Source organism: Corvus cornix, chromosome 1A (genome assembly GCF_000738735.6).
Source record: "Corvus cornix cornix isolate S_Up_H32 chromosome 1A, ASM73873v5, whole genome shotgun sequence".
Classification (NCBI taxonomy): Eukaryota; Metazoa; Chordata; class Aves; order Passeriformes; family Corvidae; genus Corvus; species Corvus cornix.
In genome coordinates, this window is record NC_047057.1 from 2685755 (window position 1) to 2703396 (window position 17642).

The 17642-nt window shown below is 45.5% G+C and overlaps 1 long non-coding RNA gene across 1 annotated transcript in view; it reads left to right on the forward strand.

Moving 5' to 3' along the window:
* The first annotated feature begins 644 nt into the window (after window positions 1-644).
* Window positions 645-17642, forward strand: part of LOC104695940 — a 58115-nt gene continuing 41117 nt past the window's right edge. Inside the window, exon 1 of the long non-coding RNA XR_005604617.1 lies at window positions 645-758. This is a non-coding gene — a long non-coding RNA (uncharacterized LOC104695940). The remainder of the gene's footprint in view (window positions 759-17642) is intronic.

Genomic DNA, 17642 nt, shown 5'->3' on the forward strand with positions numbered 1-17642 from the left:
AGGGAGGGAGCGGAGGGAAGGCAGGCGGGCACCGGCGGGGCTCGCAGCCCCCCCGGGGTACCGGCGGGTCCGGCGGCGGCGGACGTGAAAGTCCCCTTTAAGTTTCCATAGAGAGGCCTCCGGGTGTCACATGATGGACATGATATAACGAAACAACATCGTGGGGAGGGACGGAGGGAAGCAGTGGGGAACCCGGGAGGTGGCGGCGCCCCCCGACCCGCCCGCCCCGGCTGCACCTGTCTCGGCGCGCCGGGAGCGCGGTGTCCGCCCCCGCTGATGGGACTTGCGGGCGGCACCTTCCCCGGGGGAGGAGGAGAAGGAGGAGGAGGAGAAGGAGGCGAGCCAGTGGCGGAGGTAAGTTACCGGCGGGACCGGGCGGGGGGCGCGGGGCGCGGGCGCGGTGTGTGCGGGGAAAGGATGCGGGGTGTGTGTGTGCGGGGTGGTCCGCGGTGTCCCCGCGGAGCGCCGGGCGTGTGGCGCGCCCTCCCGCCCTCCATGTCCGCATTCCAGCTCATGTTGCGCAGATAAAATTCAAACTTGAGGTAAACACAAGCGGCGGGGGGGGGCGGACGGGGAACTGGGGGGGAGGGAGGCTCGCTCCATCCCGGTTCCATCCCGTTCCATCCAGGCTCCTGCCGCCCCCTCCCCGCCGCTCCCCCCGCTCCGCACCCGCGGAGCCCCCGCGCACCTGGGAGCACCGGCACCGCGCTGCTTTCCCCGGCGAGGGAGAACCGAGCGTCCGTTTCGCCGCACCCCCGGTAGGACACGGCGGGTCGGGGGCGGGGGGGGGGACGCGGCGCGGCAGGTGCGCGGAGCGCTGTCGCGACACGGCGGGGGGGGGAGTGTGTGTGCGCGTCGCGACATGGGGGAAGCAACCAAGTGACAGCGCGGAGTGGTGGGGGGGGTGAAAGGACGGGGCTGCGCCGCGTTGTTTTCCTCGGTGCTGCGTGGGTATCCTGTACAGAGCGGGAATAACAGCGGGAATAACAGCGGTACCCCCCCCCACCCCAGTCCCGCTTTTCTCCAGTACGCATTTCCAAGTGCGTATGGAGAAAACAAGATGCGGAGCGGGGCGGGCCGGGGGGGAGGCGGGGAGGGCCGCACTGCCGCTCGCAGCCCTGGTCCGTGACATAGGCGCTGCCTCCGCGGGGATATTTAAGCACTTGCCCGCGGGCTGATGATGGAGGCGGCCGAGGGAGCCCCACAGGTGGGTGCGTGCGGGGAGAGGGGCCGAAGCGCTGGTCGTGTGGGGAGCGTCAGAGCGGTCCCGCACTCCGCGGACTCGCGGCGGGAGGCGCTGCCGGGGCTGAGAGTGAAGAGGGGTGCGGGAGCAGGACCTGGCAGCCGCGGGTTGCTGAGTGGCGCAGCTCCGGGTGCCGCGAGCGGTGCGGGGGTGACGGCGGTGCCGCCATGGCGGGTGCGAGGGAGCGGCGCCCTCAGGGGGGTCCCGGCGGCCCCGCTGAGGGCGGGAAAAGCGCGCGCGGCCCCCGCCTGGCGCCTCCTCAGCACTGCACCAAGGCAGCGGGGCGGGGGGGGGGGGGTCGCAGGGGGGAGGTGGCGGCCACGCCCACCGCGCCCCCCCGCCGGCCAATCGCCGGGGGCGGTGCGGCGGGGACACGCCCCCCGGCGCGCGGCGCGCCCTCCCGACCAATCGCAGCGCACCCCGGCCCCCCCTGCATCGCCCCCCTTCGCCCACCCGCCTGTTTGTTACGGTCTGGGCCACGTGCCTGCGCCTCGGGCCGGTCACGTGGCCCCCGGGGCCGGGGGTTCTGACTGGGACCACGGGGGTCTGGAGCCCTCCCGTCCGTGGGGTCTGACTGGGACCACGGGGGTCTGGAGCCCTCCCGTCCGTGGGGTCTGACTGGGACCACGGGGGTCTGGAGCCTCCCGTCCGTGGGGTCTGACGGGACCACGGGGGTCTGGAGCCCTCCTGTCCGTGGGGTCTGACTGGGAACCATGGGGGTCTGGAGCCCTCCGTCCGTGGGGTCTGACTGGGACCACGGGGGTCTGGAGCCTTCCTGTCCGTGGGGTCTGACGGGGACCACGGGGGTCTGGAGCCCTCCTGTCCGTGGGGTCTGACTGGGACCACGAGGGTCTGGAGCCCTCCTGTCTGTGGGGTCTGACGGGAACCATGGGGGTCTGGAGCTCTCTTGTTCGTGGGGGTCTGATGGGACCATGGGGGCCTGGAGACGTCCTGCCTATGGGATCTGATAGGGTGACACTGGGGATCTTGGAGCCCTCCTGTCCAGGGTGTTTCTGGTGGGAAACAGGGGTGTCTGGAGCTGTCCTATCTATGGGGTCTGATGGGGAACAGAACTGCCTGCCAGATTGGGAGGAGCCTGAAGCCCCCCTGGCCAAGGGTGTCTGACTGGGCCTGGGTGTGGCTACCAGCCCAGGGAACCTGAGCAGGCCCAGGGAACCTGAAGCCCCCCTGTCCAGGGAATGTGGCCAGGACCCTCTTGCCATTGTCCCCAGGCCCTTGCTCACCATGAGTGTCCACTCAGCCCCAGCCCCATTAAACCTCCCCTCAAGGGCCTGTCCATGGCTGTTGTTCCTGTCATGGCCGAGCTGTGACAGCCTGTCCGTGGCTGGCTCTGGCCTCCGGAGAGGGAGGTGTTTCTCTCCCGAGGAGAGCTGTTTATGCCCAGTGATTTTTTTTTTTTTCTTCTATTTTTTTTATTTCTTTCCCCTCCCTCCGTGCTCTCCTGCGTAAGCCACAGCAGCAGCTCGGTGTCTGCCCAGGCCGGCAGTGTTACGGCATGGCTCTTATGTAGGTGAAGCCAGGGAACACTGCAAGGATTGTGTGGAGCTATCAGTCTCCTGAGCCTGGAGCTTTGAGCCTATTTATAGGTGGGTTGGGCAGTGTTCAGTGTGAAGGACTCATGCCACGTCCGAATCCATGGCAAAGCGAGGCGTCTTAAATGATGGTGTTTTGTTTTCGGTGGTTGTTCCTGGGAATAGGGTTTTATGAAATGCTCTGGAGCATGGGTTGTTAGTAGGTTATATGGGAAAGGCGAGTCAGTTTGGAGTTAAGGAACGTGATGCCATTTTAATGCGACTTCTCGGGTGGCAGAGCAAACAGTAAGGGGATACTCGGTTCTAGATCAGCAGCTTTCAGCTTTGCAGGCAGTGGACAACTCAGGCAGGGTCAGTGGGAAGCCACAGAGGAAAGGACATCGTGTTTTCTGTAGGCTTATGCTCATTATAGTGTTTTCTGCACTGCTAAAGATTTTGTGGCCGACAAGCTGAAAAAAAATATGGAAGTCCACTATTCTAGATCACTGAAATGTTTTGGTTTAGAATAAGTAGAGGAGGGGTGGGGAGAAAAATCCTCAGCTGTGTGTTTTGTTGGGTATGTTTCTATTATACAGCTTAAAAATTTAAAATTCAGTGTATTTTTAAGAGTTACATAACCTTTAGTAACGTGATGTGTCTCAAGTAGCCTTCAAGAGTTAAATAACAGCAGATCAACGAGACTGGGTCGAGAAGAGGAAGAGAGGGTTTTATAATGGTGAGGACTGTACATAGATATTTAAAACTGCTTTGGTGTTGCACTAGAAAGGAGTCTTTGCTTAGGAGGAGGAGGATTTTAATACCTTATAAATACAGAACATGAGAAGGAGGATGGGGAGATGAAGTTTGCAGTTTTATACTGGTCTAGTCCGGTAAATGGATCAGGAATACTTTATGATATTTCACATTCTTCAGCTTCTCTTCCATCTTGACTTTTTCAGTAGAGTTTTTTGCAATCTGAAATTATGGGAATTTCCAGATATTGACCACTGTGGTTGAGGAAGGAAAGCTGGCATTAAAATAACAAGAAATTATAGAAAGGAGTGAGTGGCACTGTAGTGGTGAGAGAACTGGGGCGATGATACATGTCCTGGGAGAGAGCTGGTGCTTTGTGTTGGTTACAGGAGTAATTTGACGCGGTGTTACCTACAGAAAGATGTTTATTCAGCCGGGGTGGTGCACTTGGTTCGCGCAGGCATATCCGTGTTATCTTTGTATTTTGGGGGGGGGAAAAAGAACCCTGCCTTAATAGAGGAAATTGCTGGGGAGCAGATGACGCGCTGGAGATATGAGGATACCCGGAGGTGCGCAGTGGCACAGCGCACCAGCGCCTCGGAATTCGGAGCGTACGTGGAGGTGCTGGCGTGGAATTGATGCACCAGGAAATTGCTTTCTCTATTTTTGTTGGTGAGATGCAGTTAAAGTAAAACGAGCCCTTTGGATCCCGTATCCCATTTCTCTTTAATATAACTAAGATCATTTATCTTCTCAGGCAGCAAGAAGGAAAAAAAAAAAAAAATACTTTGTTTTGTAACTTGGTTCACCTTCTCTTCATTTGCTGTCAGCTCATGACAAGGCACAATGTGTGCTGCACACTGTTCCACTGAGCTGTTTTGGTGACGAATAAAATGTATATGAAAAAAGGGCTATGAAAAATAGGTATTGTGCCAGTTGTCTCCACTTTTTATATAAACAATCCCCATTTTGCTCTGAAGTACTCAAAAAGTGTCATATTAGGGTCTTATGCCTTGCCAAATTTTGGTGGGAAAAAGGTTGCTGTTTTAGTCTTCGTAAGTATTCGAAAAGCAGCTGAAAACCAAATATTTAAATTAGTGTTTGTATTGGTTTTGCAGTAGGAAGTAGTAAAACCTTTTTTCAGTTTTAACGAATAGGGAAATTGTGAACTTACTTTAAAAACATGTTTGATTGTGCTGTATTAGTCTGTTATATTGTTAAAATTAAGAGGATTTCTTTAATCCAGGCTAGATTTTAATTGCTGTGATCATGCATTTACTGTATTTCATTTGTATTTATAAATGAAAACACAGAGTCATGGTTTTTGACCTCGTGTATAGCATGACTGGCTGTAATTCATGCCATATTTGCACGGTGTTTTTCCATAAATATCTTGCTTCTGAAGTTATTGGTAGCACCAGAATATGAGCTCAAAAATACTGTCACATAAAGGCTTAGAGCTCTTGCAAACAGGAACGCTGAAATACAAAGTTAAAAACCAAAAAACCTCTCCCCAGCAGTTCTTTCAAGTCAGTTTGATGATAATTTTGGATCCTGACTCGTGGTTTTCTAAATGGCTGGAGATGGAATTAATGGGGCTGCAGCTCCTTGTCATGAATTTCAGCATAAACAGTATTTTTCTTTCGGCTTTGAATTTCATGCAAATGCAGTGAAAAATCCCCCGTCCTTTCCCAGTCCCTCAGGATGCTGCACCTCAGCCAGCAGACGTAGCATTGTTGTCTAACAGCGAGGCTGGAAATGGGAGTTGTTTGTGCTGAGTTTTACCCTTACCAAGGTCAGAGATTTCATCCTGCCATAGATTCCTGATCTGGGAATTTAACACTTGCAGTGGGTCCTGATTTAGGAATTTTCATGAGATACCTTGAGCTCTGGAATGAATTTAAATGCCCGCGTGTTGTGCTTCTTTCCAAGCGTACGTTTGGAAATGCCTGAAATCGTGACGTCTGTGTGGCAGAAATACTCATGATGGTAATAAAACAGTCAAGCTGAAAATCTAATTTCTTACATACAACTGATTTAATTGGCAGGACAAAAAAAAGCAATAATTGTAATAATATTCTTGTTTTAAATAGTTTTGGTCAATATGGGCATTGAAGTTTTGCTTTTGACAGTGGTTTATGACTTGTGGGAAGTAATTTGAATTAGGGGAGATGGTCCTACTCTGTTTCAGTGGGCTGAGTTTCAGTGTACTGTTACCTGAGAATTATTTTTTCATAATTATGAAGTATTAGTGAGCTGATGGTGAGGGATTTTTTAAAAATTCTTACTAGGCTAGAAATGTCTTACTAAAATACAAGCAAAAGAAATTGAGAAACAAATGGTTTAAAGGGTGTTTATAACACCATTTGTAAGCCGTGATTTTACAAACACTCCTCTGAATGTGTCTTGTGTAAGCAGCAGGTCCTATTAGGGAAAGTAAATTGTGCAATTGTGTAGAAAATCAGCAGAGTTGGTAAATTCTGAAGCAGTCATCCTGTTTTTTCTGTCCTATATTTTGGATCCTTGCTCTCTGCAGCCAAGCCCATGGTGTGCTTATATGTGCATAGTGCTGAACATTAGTCTCATCTAAACAAAATCTTACAAAGTCAGCCTGCCAGTAATAGTGGCATGATATTATTTATTTTCCTTTATTTTATTTTTTTTTTCATTTGTGTTCTCTTGCCAGTTATCAGAAGCAGCAATTAATTGTTGGGGGGGGGGGGAAAGATGAGGTGAGCAGAATGGGGAGAGAGAAACCTGGTAAACATCATTCTCTGTTGTTACAAAATATAGCTATTTCTGCCCCAGTTTACCTGTGTGCTACACTAAAATGTACCAATTTCAGTGCTGAGCCTGAAGTAATCCTTGGGTTTTTTTGTAGTGATTATTAACTTGTGTTGAACATCATCCATGGAACTTCTTCTGTTACAGGTGGAGCAAGTTTGTATCTCTCTGGAAAATATACCTTGCATCTGGGCTAATTCTTTTTCATCTGTGTAGTCATCACGTATATTTTTTTTGGTAGCTTTCAGATTTTCAGAAAAGCGAGATGATTTTTGTGGTCATTTAATAGCATTGTATGTGGAATGCCCCCAAAATGTGCTGTTTTGAATAATACCTGCATTATGCTCAGGTTGCTGAATTTTAATACAACTGTAGTAGCTTCTCCAGGAGCTTCTGCAAAAATAAGAGTTGTAAAATGAAGGCAGGTACTGGCCTTGAATAAATTCCAGTGTGGTGAAGAAAGAAGGGAAAATCAAACAGAGGTTCGGATAGAAAACAAGCATTTGCCTGGGTTTTATCCTGATGATTATTTACATCAGCACAGGAAGGTGTTTGCCAGAGATCAGGTGCTGGTGAGACGTGTCTGAAGCAGGAGGGATCCTTGTGTTTGGATTATTGGAACTTGGGAGATTTCTTGCTACGCAGCAGCTCATGTGAGCAGCTGTCAGGTCTCCTGGGAGGGAGACGAAGCCTCCAGCCACCGTGTTTACTTCCCGCAGGAGGAGGAAAAGGACATTTCTGGCTATTATCTGGATGTGTTTTGTAAACTGAAAGCACCGTTCATGTTCCCGAGCAGGGTGTAGTTGCTGTATCATTCTGCAGTGTCGTTCTCCACCGCTTTTTCTTATTTTAGTGTAACTTCGGTGTTCATCTGTCAACATCTGCTGGGTATTGATGGATCATCTCTAGCTCTTGGGAGATCCTTACATCCTAATTTCTCTGGCTTCGTGGCAGTGCTCCAGGACCCTGGAGCAATCAGGATTACGTTTATCCCATTGATAGAGAACAGGATTCCAAATCTGGAAAGCAGCAGGTATATTTTTCCGCTCTGTAAAACGCAAGTGCAGGAAATACATCTGGAGGAGAAGGCTCGGCAGAGCAGCAGCGTTCAAGCCCCGCGGCGTGCAGTGCTGCGTGTGCTCCGAGGCAGATGTCGGCGGTGTCTCGGTTCCATGGAATACTCCGCTCCTTTCCAGGTGATTTTTCCAGCGTTGCCCTCTGCCGGAGGAGACCAGCAGCGCCAGGGATTGCTGTGTGGGCTCCTGGATGGAGTCCCTGTCACTTGGCACGTCCTTGGCAGCTCTTGTTCCAAGAGCCCACCTTCTTCCCGGAGCTGCAGCAGGGGCCCCTGTTCCAGCCAGAGCGTCTGATTCCTGCTCTTCCCTTCTTCTCTGTGTCCATGGGCATCTGTTCAGGGAAGCCGGTGGTTGTTTGGATAAACTGAAAGCCAAACAGGGGATCCAGCATTATGGGATCAGCTGCTTCTCCAAAGGTTATTGTCCTGGAACCACGACTAATTCTGGCAGGGGGTTGTGCATCTTTCCCATAAAACAACTTTAGTCTTTGGATTATTAGCCCTGTATGGCTTTGGTAATCCAGATGGTTTTAAAACAATACTGATGTAAAAATCAGTATTTTGAATGTAAATGCATTGAAATTTGGTTTAAATTTGTTTGGTGTTGACACAATGTGAAACAAGAATAAGATTGGAGCAATTAAATGTACAAGATTTCACTAACAGTGACTGTATCTACTGTTCTGATCAGCCTGTACTATAGCACAGCTATATGTTGTGGGTTTTCTTTGTTTTGAGGTTTGTTGGGTTTTTTTCTGTTTAGTTTTTGTTATTTGTGTGTGTTTTTTGTGGTTTTGTGTTGTTTTGTGTTGTTTTTTTTTTTTTGTTCTTGGGGTTTTTTTAATTTGGATTATTATTATTTTACTAAAAATAAAATAATTATTGTTTTGGGGGGAGGGGTGTGAAATTTTATTTTCCTTTGTGTTTTTGTGACTTAGGAAACGGCTGCCTTTTTGGTTTTCAAGAAACTGCAGGTTTCATGTATTGCTGGTCTTGATGTTAAAAGGAGTTAAGCAGGGCAGAGCTCAGCTGTACTATTTCAGTGGGAGTTGAGTGGCGACCTCTGTTCTCCCAGTCCTTATTAATGGAATTGCTGGCATTCACAGGGAAGTCCTTGCTGAATATTGGAGAGAAAAAAGTCAGAGATGGTGACTGTGTAGAAGTAAGCAGGAATTGTGAGCTGAAATGTTATTTATTGAATAAAACTGAATTCCTCAAAAGCAGTATTACTTCAGCAGTGAATGAGTCACATCTATAAGCAGCAATAATTTGTACTGGAGACCAAAACTGTGTAATACAGTGGGCGAAAAATGCTGGTAGGGACGTTTGATAGGTTAACTCAGGCCTCCAGCATTGTGATGGGAGAGCAGCATTTGTCAGAGCACTCTTCCAATTACAGAAACATGGAAAACAGATCCTCATGGTGCAGCCTGGATGGCAAGATCCAGCCCTTCACTACTGCAAGTAAATGTGCAGTATGATTCCTGCAACAGATTTCAGGCTCCAAATTGGAACCCTCACTGCTCCGTTTTTCAGCTTTTTCATGCCCTTCCCCCTTTCCAGGATATATTGCAGTCCCTGGTTGTTTAAAGACCACTGGTTTCAAAAACAAGCCCTGGTAGCCTTTTCCTGTAAAGTAAACGTTGTATTCCTGTGGGTAAAGTTACTCTGAGAAGGTTTAGGTAAGATTATTCTCCTGGTTGCTTGGATCAGGTAAATACTATAAACACAGTTTGTCATGTCTTATGTTTTCCTGATCAAGTTCTCTGTAGGATGTATCTGGTTGTATTTATCCCTTTTGTTGATGTTCGCTTTTGCAATTACAAAGTGCTCCTATATCATGAACAGGTTTAATTCTGTTCCAGATGCTGTGGGCTGATAAAGTGCTAATGCATTTTCTGGCAGTTTCTTGTGAGATCAGTTACCATGAAAAAATTGTATTTACCCAAAGTAAAGTCTGCTTTGAAGCACAGGCTTGTGATGTGCATACAATTCCTGGTAGACAAGGAATGTAATTTATTTTTTTCTAATTCTGCTACTTTAGAAAAATCTCCCTGGCTAGATGAAACCTGGAAGTCAGCTCTGAGACTTTCGGATGCAGTCTCTTTGGTAGCTGTGTCAACATTAATTATTGTATAGCTCTAATGTTACTGTATAAAGTGACACCTCTTCTAGCTTTCGACGTTTCTCCTGGGTAAACTATGCTTGGCTTATTTAATTTTCATACTTGATCCTTAAATCTTTGCAAAGATCTTAAACAACGTTGTTCAGCTGTTCATTGATCTTTCTGGTAACATGGACAGAAAGGCATCATGTTTTTGAAAGACATTGCAGTGATTCTTTCCCACTTCACGACTTTTCCACTGAAATGCTCCCTCATGGTTGTGCCTGCAGTAAGTGTCCATCCTCGGTCTTGTCTTCAGGCTGCTGCTGGAAACTAAAATGAGGTGTCTAAATCTATCCTCCTCCTGTGAATGGCATTCATGACTTGTCTGTTTTCTTGAGTTGTTTTTCTGCTTTTTCCTGCAGCAAAAGGAGACTTTGCCTCTTTGCTGAGTGCCGGGTTATCTTTGTGATTTGTTGTTTCTGGAAATGCAAAGAAAGAATCTGCAAGAGCAGAAATTGCAGCAGGGAAGGGCAGCGGTAGGGAGGTTCTCTTCATCCAGTCACAGTCAGACTCCTCAGATCAGCCTTCCATCCTGACGTGTGTTTTGTTCTCTTCTGCCCATCACTGCCACCAGGCACCTAAAGCATGGGGATGGGCAAAATCCATCTTAGGCTCTTACCAGGGCTCGAGGCAATGTTCCCGTGGATTGTAGCAGTGTGGCTCATAGCTTAGAGGTTTCTGGAGTGAGGAATGGGATCATGGAATGGTTTTGGTTGGAAGGGACCTCAAACATCCCGTGCCACCCCCTGCCATGGGCAGGGACACCTTCCACTACCCTAGGTTGCTCCAAGCCCTGTCCAGCCTGGCCTTGGACACTTCCAGGGATCCAAGGGCAGCCCCAACTTCTCTGGGCAACCTGTGCCAGGTCCTCTCCACCCTCACAGGGAGTAATTTCTTCCTATAAAAGAATCATTCCAGTTTTTTTTTTTTCTAGACCAGGGCCTGTAAGTAACTGACTTCGCATGCTGTGGTTGTAAGGTATGTTTTCTTGGCATCTTCACTGTGTGTACTAGATGGATGAAGGTTTTCAGGATGCTCGCTTTTAAGACTGATTTTGTAGCAGCCTTTCTTGCATAACTGACTTCAGAATGAATTCCCTGCTAGCATTTAGTTTAAAATGGATGAAGATCATAAATACATGTTTTTTCAACTAATCTTATTCAGCTGACCCCTCTACTTCTACATTCTGTGTCTCTCAAGGGTTCTGTTAAATAATATTTATATTAATAGTACCATCTACTGCTGAATCCCTCCTGTGGTTTATAAGAGCATATTTAAGTATTACATTATGTTAACCAGCTTCACTGGTAGCTCAAAATTCGAGCTGTTTGTATTTGCAGTTCTGCTGCAAAGTCCCTCATCTCCTGTGAGTGTTGTAAATAAGATTTGGAGCTGCAGAGAAGGAGGCCTGGGCAGCAGGGGCTGGGATTCCCCAGCCCTGCAGGGAAAGGGGATGTCCTGAGATGCATGCACAGCCACCTTTCCTCCTGTGGAATCTGGTGCATGTGGGTCAGCATCACCAGCACTGAGGGCAGATCAGAGGAGCTGGGGAGGGGATTCTGTCTGTGAGCATCAGTTCTGAAAGTGTAGAAGCACAGAAATCCAGACTGGGTAAGATTTAAAAATCAGAGACTGTGAAGAAAAGACAAATGGCTAACATAGGGAGACCAGAATAGAATCGTAAAATCATTCAGATTGGAAAAGACCTTTAAGATTGAGTTCAGCCATTAATCCAGCACTGCCAAGTCCACAGCTTTATGTAAAAGTCAAACAAAACTGTTTCCTCTGTACACAAAAATCAAATTTGAAGAGTTCATTGAACTTCTCTATATTACATCTGCTTATTACTAATTCATGTTCCTAGTACCTATTATTAGGCATTTTGGCTAACTTTAGGGGCCTGTCAATTACTGACTTTCATAAACTGTTTGTTATATTACTTACTTTTTGGTGGGGAAGACAGCCATGTATTCAGCTGGGAAGATGTTATCCTGTGCTCAGCTCCAAGGCAGCAGTTCTAAGGCTCCCAACTTTGCTGTCCCATGTTGCCACATGTCAGATTTTTGCTGGGATCTTCCATAATCCTTCCAACTGGCTGTGCTTCCTGTTGATTTGCTTATTGCTCTTCCTAATGAGTGCTGGTGTTCGACCTGGTTGTGTAAACACAGAAGGGTTTGGTGCCTTTTATTGAAAGAAACTTGGAATTTATGGAGGAATTAACTTCAGGGTTGTCAAGTGCCTGGAGCTGTGGCGCAGAAGTTAGTTCAGGAATAATGCAGGGATCTTAAATTTAGATTTCATGGAAAGATACGTCTTTGTGTTACTGCTAGATTAATGTGTTGGCCCAGGATAATGCTGGCTTTTGAAGAGCTTATCTTCAGATGTTTAAAAATCTGTTCTTGTGTTTTACCATAAACTGATGTGGTCCAGCAGTCATCTGGCTCACGTACTGGAAATATTTTGTTTTTCTTTTAACATGACTCATTACCATGCATTTGTAACTATGGTTATTTTCTCTTAAAGGATTTGTTCTTCCCTTTAATTATCATGTTTTGGGGCATTCAGGTTTGACTTACTACCAATGTAGAAATTCCTCCAGCGACTGCTAGCTTCCAAAAAAATGTTTTAGGCTGCTTGCCCATAAAATTAGCAGTCTTCTTATTACTTCTCCGTTAGTCAAAATTAGCGCTTCAGTTATGTTGCCCTGGTGCATGTGTGAATCTTACAACTTACTTAGGATGTCAAAAGTGTTGCTTTTGATGTGTTTGGGGGAGTTTAGCTGCTAGAGGTGCTCTCACTTGCTCAGTAGCAGTGGTGTGTGTTTGTACTGATGAAATAGCGAGTGAGCTATCATGGCAGATGTTATTACTGATCATTTGGACTTGAAAAAATCATGAAGAAACATTGTCCATGTATTTCTGTTCTCACTGAGGTATTCCATTAATAGCTAGTGACCATTTCCCTTTCTCCTTGCATTACTAGGTATGTTCTTCTGGTTTCTCTAAGATCTTTTTTTTACAGTCAGAGATTTAGAGTATTGTTTTTGTTTGCTTTCTGGAGGATGATTTTGCAGTTTCTATTCATTATTTTTATTCCTGAAGGGGTTAGTTTAGCAGAACTTTTGATTGGGTCAGTTTTCTTCTTTATTTCTTCAGTATTGGGTAATTCTCTTTCTTACCTTCGTTTCCTGTCTAATATACTTATTGCTGATGGCGTTTGTGATATTCCTGCAGAATTAATGCTAACTGCTAGTAAGAATATTGAACTGGAAATGGTTTCCTAGGATTCCAAGTCTTGTCACTTGATATAGGAAGCCTGATGTTGTATAATTGCTATACAATTTGTTCTTTAAAATAATCAAACTCCATCTTAAGGACAGGTTTTTTTCTTTCCATTATTGGAATTAGAAGAAAGATTCCAACTTTCAGAGCATCCAGGATCTTGCAAGTCTTCAAATTGCCAGCCTAACATCTTGAAGAGCCATTTCATGCTCACTTGTTAATGATAATTGTAGAGTTTGCCTTATACCTCTTAGCTTGTGTTTATTACTCTAATGCTTTTATGACCAGGAATTATATCAGTTACTACCTCTTCAGTCAGGTAAGCAAACAAGGCCTGTAGTCTGTGCTCAGTATTGAATTTTCCATTTTCCTGACTGCCCCAGACTGTGCCTGCTCTGCATTCTTGGCTCAGCTCGGAGCTGGCGTTGCACCTTGGTTTGCCTGCAGCCAGCACAGTTAAACCAGCATGGGACACTGTGTCCCTGAGGATCTCTGTATTCCTCTAGAACGTCTGTGGTGAGTTTAGCTCGCTGTGCTGGGCTCTGACATGCAGTTGGAATCGTTCATCAAAGCACAAACATGATTCAAGGAACTATTCTTAATCATGTTGCTGTTGTTTGCTGCAGCTGAGGCTGCACAAAATGAGTGCTCGGCTCGCCCTCCATTTCCTGCCTCACAAACCTCATGGTCCTGCCTTTCATTTTGGAGCTGGGGCTCCCGTGTTGTTTCCCGGGGTGGAGGCTGCAGGTGCTGCTTCTGATGGCTGCCCTCAGCTGATGCCTGCAGTTGGACACAAACCACTGATGGAGCAGAGGACGGCAGAGCAGGAGCTTGTCCAGGCAAGGATTCATCGGTTCTGGGAGGCAGCGAGAACCAGCAGCCACTGTCCTGTGACTGCTGACACTGATCTTGGCTGAGAAATCAGAATTTCAGGTCTAAGGCCATGGCTAGTGGTCAATGTCCTTTTTTCTTTGCTTTTTTGTCATTTTAAACTTGCAGTGAAGTGGGCCAGGTCAATCTGCCAAGTGCAGAACTCGCAGTTGCAAGGCAAAGCTTAACCATCTGCTGCCATTCCTGCTACCTAAATCCACCTTTCTTTCCATGTTCCAGGGTGAATCCAGCTCCCTTAAGCAGGGCATGCACAGTAATTAGGTGAATTTTCCAGGCAGTCATAAATTAGGGTCACAGTTGCTTTATTTAGCAGGTGTGTCACTCTGATGGCCGACCGTCACTTAGTAATGGGCTAGGATTTTTCCTCCTTCATAGTTTCCAAATTAAGGAGGTGTTTACCTGGTGGGAATATGCATTTTACCCAGATATATGACTGCACATCTGCTGCTGTTGAAATTCATCCCGCTTCTATTATTTAAGTTTATTATCTAAGTTCTTTTTGTACATTCTCCTAGTTCTCCTTTCCTAACTCAGTTTCATCAAAAACCATAAGCAAAAGTCAGGATTACTAGTGGAAAAAAACCCCAAAAACTTATCCCCAAACCTGACAAATTTGTAATTCTAAGCTTCTATGTATCCATCAGCCAAGACCATGACTAGTTACCAGTGGAGAACTTAGTGCAGTCCAGGCACTGAAAAGAGTTGGATTTTTGCATGTTCCCTTTTACTAAGGTTTTAAACATGTCCCAGGATATATGAGTGGATTTAAAAAGCAGATGGTGAGGTCCAGTTCTTCTTGGAGGTGTTGCAGCTCACTTGGAAATACTCTGCTCAGTGAGGTAAACCAGGCAGAGATCCTGGAGATTTGAGAATGGAGAAACGTGGGAATTTCTTCCAGTCAGTGGTGTAAGAGCTCGTAGGAGAGTGGTTCCATTCTTGTGTTATTTGGATAGAGATAATGAATGCTTCAAATCCAAATACTTGGCTAAGTTCATTAAAGAAGAAACAATATAAAGAATGGAGAAAGGATTAAACCTGCCTTAAAAAATGAGAAGATAAGTAGAACCTGAAAGCCACTCTAACACATGTCAAACAACGATAAATAAATATCAGAGTCTTCAGTCAATTCAAATCAGAAATAGAATGGGGAAGCACAGCTCTCATTGCAGGTGATGGCATTTAACAGTTGGTTCAGTCCTTTCTTTGTAAGGATGAGGAAAGGCCAGATAATTAATGGACATGATGGTTTAGAAGGTGGATAAGAGGTAGGGACAGGTAGTTTTGGAAGTGGAAGGAAGGGGTAGAGAATATAGGGATTTTTGGTGGTTGGCATGGCTGTGAGGGGTCCCATCCTCTGCCTGTTGGGGCTTGGCACAATGAAGTTAATAGTCAAAATATAAGGAAATCATTGAAAGGTGGTGATATTACAGAAATTTAATGGTGTTTCATATTGGATATGGCACAAGCCACAAGCACACATTAATCTGTATTTTTAGACCTGTAAAAACCCGATTCCTTTGATCTGCAGTTTTCGTAATTGAGAAGCGTTGAGTGAATAGTGAACACGCTAAAAGAAAGGGCAGTGAGAGAATATTGCTCTTTTTCATGTTGTAATTGTGTGGTGTTTACATGAAGCTGTGAGGTCACTGGCTTCCGGTATGAGCCACTTCCTTAAAACCTTGTTCTACATGGTACGTCTAAAAATGTACTTCTTAGAAAAACTCAGCTGATTTTTGTTTTTCCTTCTCGTGCTGCTGCTGGACCACCTGACGTTTGTTTCTACTCCAGAGCTTGTATAGCACTGCAGTATAATGATCCTTGGGATGGAGGGTGATGCTGCAGGGGGCACTGGATGTACTGGAGGAGTACACAAAACCCAAAGCAGGCAGTGGGAGCATGGGAACAACTTAAACACATAGTCTGACACGTAGAAAGTATTGATAGTCTCAGGCTTTAGCAAACTCTGAGTCATACTTTGAGAAGTGATGCAGTTAGGTTTGAAATAACGAGGTAAAACCGGCATCAGCAAAATTGCTCCATGTTCTTATTTTCCTGCTGAGTTTCAAGTGTGTAAAAAACAGTTACTTGCAAAACGTGTTGAAATGAAATAATTTTTTTTTTTTAGTGCAAAGTTCTCATGCTGTCAGTGGCTTCTGAACTCGTAGGTTTTGGAATCATGGAATCATGAGACTTGGAAAGGACCTCTAAGATCATGGAGCCCAACCATTCCCACAGCACTGGCAAAAATTGGGTTCCCAAAGGTGACATCTTTGTGTTCTTTAAATCCCTGCAGGCATGGGAACTCTAACACTACCCTGGGCAGCCTGTTCTAATGCTTAACAACTCTTTTGGTAAAGAAATTCTCCCTATTATCCAACCTAAACCTCCCCTGGTGCCACTTGAGGTAGTTTCCTCTTGTCCTGTCTCTTGTTGCTCAGGAGATGGAAGTAGCCATCAAATTTTTGTAAGACATGAAGGATTTGGCAATAATAAAAGAACCCCAAGCATTATATATGTGTGTGTGTGATAAAGGAAACAGGCAGCCAAATTTTATTACTCATCACATAGAACATAGTTTTGGATTGTATGACATTTATAATGTAAAAGAGATGATTCCTACCAAAACGTGTTATTTGAAGTGAAATATGGTCCTCATAGAGAAACATAAATTAACTAAACTGTGGCAGGTCAGCTTGTGTGGGAACCAGGAAAGATGAAAAGCATGTCTGAAGGAAAAGTTAGAATTCTAAGGCAGTTTTAATAGAGTTATGTCTGGGTTTTTAAAATTTTTTTAACCAGATTAGATGAACTGAAATAATTCAAAAGTGCATACATATTTCTAAAATAACAGTATAATCCAAAAATGCCTGGATGACATGTTCGAGTTGAATATTTTTTCTTTGTGGGGGTTTTTTTCTTCGTATTAATTGGCTAAAATACGACTTAAGGCTAATACCTAACCTAGCAGAGTAAAGACTAGCTAGAACACCTTTAAAAGAGTGCTTTGATTTATAAATGATCTAAGTATTGCAGGATATGAAAGTACAGAGATTCTGCTGTGAAAATGAGCGTTTGAACATCATGTGTCAGTTTGAAGGTCGAAGATAAATGTGAATTTTTGGGGTTAGTAATATACTCATTCATTTCAAATCAGGTCTTACTTTGTTTGATGACCATTCACAATATACTGAAACTTGCCAGGCTTCACAGAAGTAATAACAATGGGAAATTCTTAAGTATAAGTAGTTCTTAAATTTACAAGCACTTCTAATAATACTGTGGGTTTAGCCAGTCATCGTGCTGTTTTATAACAGCTAAAAACTCTATTTCCAGAAAGACATGCTGCCTGTCAACCTAAAGTTGGCAACATTCCTGTGAATTTCCATGGTAATTTTATTGGTAATTAGCATTTGTCAATAGCTTGTCTGTCATAACCCTTACATATCTCAAACCTCTTCTGCCTGTATAGCAATGAGATTCCTAAAACTCAACTTTGTTGCTTTTGTCACCCCTGTAGGAAGAACCAGGGGTATAAACCCCTTGAGGTTCCTGTGTTCTGTTGATACTACTTTCGTTTTTCCCCCTCATTGTCTGGGTTTTAAACTTGTAGCTGTGGCACCAGTATCCTCGTCTTCTGGCGTGTATTTCCTTTTATCCTGGGTATTGGGGAGAATGCAGTGTGGTCATAAGAATTGCAGGTAATCCCAAAAAGTTGTACTTGTTTGAGGGCCAGGTGAACTTTCAGTTCAGTCTGGTAGAGCTGTCGATGATTTTTGCATTCCTCTATAGGTTGGTGTTGTCATTCATCTGAGATAAACTGGGAATATCTCTTGAATTGTTTTTTTGTCAGTTCTCTGGTCAGTGCGTGGTCACCTGACAGGTGGAAAAAAAAGTCAGATTCTTCTTTGTTCTGTTT